We start from the raw sequence: 5716 nt of genomic DNA on the forward strand, positions 1-5716 counted from the left end.
TCTCTCCTGAAGTGGCCACAGTGGTGTCTTCAATGCCTGCACCTTCTAGTACTTTCCAATGTTCCAGGGAGGCTGGGCCCTGCTCGGGAAGTACGACAGTAACAAGTACAATCCACATGCAGAGAACGTCCAGCACATTCTCTCTCCTTCACCAGCAGAGATGACCAACAGGTCAGAAGAGCCCAGCTCGCCCCTTCAGGCCACTCATGAGTAAGGACAGGTCAGAAGCTTTTTTCTCCATCAATAGGCTCCCACCGCCAACTCAGTGTTTTCATGATGAACAAATGAGCTGTGTGTGAAGGGCTTTGAAAAGTTATTTTTGCCAAAGTCTAACTGCAATCCTAATAATGCCTTTTCTCCTAGCTGGTTTCTGTTTTGCAGGTATTTGTCCAAGGTTGGTCGCTAGCAAAGTGGACAGATGGATGCGTTAGAGTTGACACATACCAGGTCTAGAAGCTTCTCCTTCAGCCTCTGCTTGAGCAAGAAAAAGACAAACAGCAAAAGAAACAAATCCCATCAATCCAAGACTACTAATTGGTGCTTGATTATAATTCAGATGTGGTCTGTGGTTACAAATACTGCCATTTAAATTATAATGGCTGCCAATGGGGGAGTGGCTGAAGAAGAGGAAGGGAATTAGGGATAAAAGCAAATTAGAAAATAAGAAAAGGGAGTCTGAGTGCGGTACTCACACCTGTAATCCCAACACTTTGGGAGGCCGAGGTGGGAGGATCTCTTAAGGCCTGGAGTTCAAGACCAGGCTAAGCAACATAGCAAGAGACCCCGTTTCTACAAAAAGTTTTTTTTATAGTATTTTATTATTCCTTCAAATTTTCATCATTTCTGTCAAAAGGAAAAATTATAACAAATTTAGTTAAATGATCTCATTGGCTTTTATCTGCAATTCATGAATTGGAGTAACATCTCCAAAAATTTAGAAAAGTTGCTCCAATTGATACAGAAAAGTGGACCCTAAAATGGGGATCTAGCCTAAAGACCAAATGGCGTCTTGGCTTCCCACGGGAAAGAATTCAAGAGCAGACAGAGTAAGGCAAAAGCAAGTTCATCGAGGTAAGAAAAGGAAAAAAAGAGAGGTGGCTGCCCCATAGACACAGCAGCAGCTATCTCTAGAGCAACAGAGAATAGCACCTTGTGAAGTTCTGCCGTCTTATTTTATATTTTTTATTTAATTTTATGTTAAGCAGAGGGAGGATTATTCATTAGATTTCTGGGAAAGGGGTGGGGAGTTTCCGGAACTGAGGGTTCCCCCTCTTTTTAAACCATATAGGGTAACTTCCAGGAGTTGCTATGGCATTTGTAACTGTCATGGCACAGGGCGAGTTTTGTTTAGTATGCCAACACATTACAGCCGGTGTCGTGAGCAGTGAGGGTGGCTGAGGTCCTTTTTTGTGGCCATCTTGGTTCCAGCTGGGTTCAGCCTGCTCTCCACCACCTCTTCTCAGAGACCCTTGGGCGGGTCTTATGACTCCTTATGGAACAGGGCCGGCTGGTTCCCTGTCTCAGGATGAGCTGAGCAGAGGAGGTTGGCTTTATAGGCAGAAAGACTGAAGAAAGAAGAAACAGGGAACAAAAAGAGGATTGGTTAGCATCAGGTTACTCCAGTTCCTTTCCTTGTAAGGGTTAAAGCAGAGGGGACTTCCTCATCATGAGGGCTCTCTCTCTCTCCGTCTCTCTCTGTCTCTCTCTTTCTCCTGATTACATGTAAGGTCAGATAAACAACTTAGTTTCTGTTTGATGACGTGGAACTTCAGCACGAGTGACTCCATGTTGCTTTGGTCTGTCGGACACAACCCCTCCCAGATGGTAACCAATGTCCAAGAGTGCATTGATTCAGCACTTTCCCTCCTGCTCAATACACTTGGAAAGACTTGAACTTTCCCAGCAAACCTTTCCTGAGCAGGTCCCTCCTGTCTCCTTTTTCATTCTCCCTCATCTCTCCATCTGGCAATTCTCCTCCAATTATTCTACTACACAATGTGAGTTGCTGAATGTGCTGAACGGAAGGATCTGCGTATTCACTGAGAGTCCAAGGGAACGCGGGCGCAGCAGGGTCAGGACCACAGGGAAGGAGAACACAGTCCATTTCACTCCCGGCCAGTCCAGGGGACTGTGGGCTTGATGGAGATAGCAGACACGCTGCTGGGTGAGCACCTCTGACTGCCCCCCGGGGCCTTAGCTTCCTTATCCAAGATTCCAACTACCCTCAATGGCACTCCCAGCCTTCCTCCTCCCCAGTTGTTGAAATAAAGGCAATTTGTAACGAGTTAGAATCTCTAATAGCACAGTGCCTGGCACAGAGTAGAGGATTGGAAATATTTGTTGCATAGGTAGAAGGAAGGAAGCAGTGAGGGAGTGAGGGAGAAAGGAAGGGAGGGAGAAGAGGGAGGCAGAGTGACCACATTCACGAGCTCAGATTCGAGAGAAGACCTTCTATCCACAAGGAACATTCCTTCCCCCAGAAGCCCTATGACTTTCATAATACCTGGAAGGGTATCCCAAGCCTCTTCGCTCAACCCCATCCTCACATACACTCCCTCCAATCCTACCCCTCCAAACACCAGCTCCACACCCCGCCTCTGACTTCCCCAGGGCTCATTTCTGGGCTACTAGCAATGAAAACAGCCCCATTTCCCCCCTCAGTTCTTTAAGTTGAGCATGATGTTCTGTGCTGTGATCCATCCTCAGCATGGGAGTTTTAATTAATGTCTAATGAACAAATCTCTGGTCTTTGTCCATATTTCACAACCCGCAGCCAAGTTAAGAAATGAAGAACGGTTTGGTTATAAGAACAATCGCTTCCATAAACTCTGTCCACTCTCCAGCGCTGACTTCCTTTCCTTTCTCCTCTGGGCCTTAACCCCCTTTTGAAAGTTGCCCAGCTAACACAGGTGTTCTAACTCTCTAAAAAGATCTGTTCAATATTCTTAGACCTCTGACTCATTCAAATGATGAGATATTAGCTATGGCAATCCCGAAGCAGCTTTCTCCTTTCGCCTTCCTCCCCTGCTTTGTTTTTGCTCTTGGTTCTGACAGCCTAGTGCTTTGGGATTAGAAACGTTACTGACATTTCATCTCTCCCAACTGCAAGAATATGGAGGAATCAAGTGAAGGGAAAATCCCACAGGAAAGTCAACCATAATGAGACCACAGGGTACAAATACCTGAGAGAAGAGGGAAGATTGCAAAAAATTGAAGCAAATGAAGGAGTCAGCCCTATTGATTGTCTCACAACATTTGAAGGTCTAAATTCCCATCTCAGACTCATTTCAAGCAGAAACGTTTGAATACTCAAGAACACGCAGCAAAAGAGATTGGGCAACAGTGGGCCAAATGCATAAAAATTAAATCTCTGCTATTAAAGAAGATTAGAGATAAGGTAGGCATTTCTCTGTTATGCAAGCTCATTTCATCATCTTTCTCCTTTGCACTGTGGCTTCCATCCTCAAAGTCACTTCCTCATTCAAGGTGGCAGCTGGAGCTCCAGCAATTACTTCCACATTCTCGGAAGCATGACTGAGGAAGGAGAAATGGTGAAAAGGCAAAAGGGACCTCTTCCCCGTGGAATTAGCTTCCTTTATGCAGCCTTTCTGAAGTCCCACATAATATTTTGCTAGAACTTAAAAACAGTCTCACCTTACTACAAAGGGGACTGGAAAATAGGGTTTTTTAATTGGACACATTGACACTTCAAATAAAATAGGTGCTCTGTTGCTAAAAAAGAGGTAGAACATGGATTTGGGTGGGAACTAGCAGTCTCATTGAGAAGCCAAATCCGAACATTTACTGATATTTTAATGGGGAAACAAAGAGTGATGAACAAAAGACAGAGGTGAGGGCAGAGGGGGAAATCTAAAAAATCCAGCAATACCTGCCAATGTGACATTCAGCTAAAACTTTATTTTGAGGAACATTATGTCAGCAAACGATACCATATATATATTTATTGACATGAAAGTAATGTAAGCTCCATGTTCATTGATCAATCCCAGGTACCTTGAACAGTGCTTGGCCCATAGCAGGTGCTCAACAAATATGTTTGAACTGAAATATTTTTTGAATTACATATGATGTCAAATTTAAAAAGTAAGTTTAAAGCAGTATTTAAAATAGCCCATAATTTTAATAAAATCAAATATGTGTGTAAATGTGTAGATAAATAGACAGATACACAGACACATAGACAGAGCCAGCCAGCCAGGCAGGCAAGTCATTAAAATGATTGATAACAGTAATTCTCTCTTGATAATGGGATAGAATTTGGGGTAATTTTTATTTTCTTATTTTTTGGTCTTCTGAATTTTCCAATTATTCTAAGTTAATTATGCATTACTTTATAGAGTTTTTTAAAGTTATATCAAAATTTAATTATGCATTACTTATATAGTCTTAAAAGTTGTATCAAAATCCATTTGAGACAAAAATCAATACATGTATGGCTTTACCTGCAGAAAAAAATCTGGATTAGATTTTAAAATAATAAAAAATTGATTGCTGAGTGTGCTGGCTCATGCCTATTATCCTAACACTTTCGGAAGCTGAAGCAGGGGGATTGCTTGAGGCCAGGAGTTTGAGACAAATGTGAGCAACATTAGCAATACCCAGTCTCTACAAAAGCCAAAAAAATTAGGTGGGTGTGGTAGTGCATGCTGTTAGCCCCAGCTACTTGGGAGACTGAGGCAGGAGGATGGCTGGAGCCCAGTACTTTGAGGTTGCTGCGAGCTGTGATGATGTCACTGCACTCTAGCCTGGATGACAGAGTGAGACTCTGTCTCAAATTTTAAAAATAAAAAAATTGAAATAGATATTTTAAAATCAGTTCTTTAAAAAAAGCACTTCTTAATAAAGAGTGATTCAGTGTTGGAAGAGAGGGCTCCATGGAGATATTCAGACAAGGAACCCACAGCTTTCTAGACAAGAGTATCAGCAAATAAGGAGTCTCCCCAAGGCTTTAGGGCTCCTCTGTGCCCTGGGATTCTGGTCTTCATTTCCAGACTCCTTACAAATGGGCCACGATCAGCAGCTTCATTAATCCTCAAATATCATGATGACATACAGATGACACAGTGCATTCTTCCCAAAGATAGATGTGGCCCAGGGAGGTTTCAACACTGCAGCCCCTAACTCTGCACCCAATATGTTCCTCATTTGTCCTCCTTTTCCTCTGCAGACATAGCTTATGTCTCTCAGTATGGCAGTGTTTGTGTGGAAACTAAAAGTTTGCCATGAAATTGATTCCATCAAACCCAAGGTCATGTACTTTAGATAGCTGACTCTCATTCTGGAATGAATAAAAACTTACCTTTGGGTTTCACAGGTTCAGTTATTATATATACTACAGTTGCACTGAGAGGCTGAGAAGCTAGCCAGTGGGGTTTAGATTATGAGAGACTCTTCCCTCTCCTCTCACACTCAATCACCATCAGCTCACTACAGTTCCTTGAACAAATATGCTTCTTTGCTTTTTTTCCCCTCCACACTTGTACCAAGGTCAGTTTTCCTGGCTGGGATGTTCCCTCCCTTCTAGTCTATCCTAACCTTGCCCATCCTTCAGGCCCAGCCTACATCCTACCTGCTATCCAGAGCTTCCTCAGGCTCCTGCAGCTCTCACTACAGGCTCCCTTCTCTGACCTCCCACGATCAGCACCACGCAGTCAGCTCCTAACTGCATCTGCTGCATCTGAGTCCTTACTGCTTC

The sequence above is a fragment of the Propithecus coquereli genome, unplaced genomic scaffold, assembly GCF_000956105.1.
Source record: "Propithecus coquereli isolate 6110/MARCELLA unplaced genomic scaffold, Pcoq_1.0 Scaffold136, whole genome shotgun sequence".
In the NCBI taxonomy this organism is placed as follows: Eukaryota; Metazoa; Chordata; class Mammalia; order Primates; family Indriidae; genus Propithecus; species Propithecus coquereli.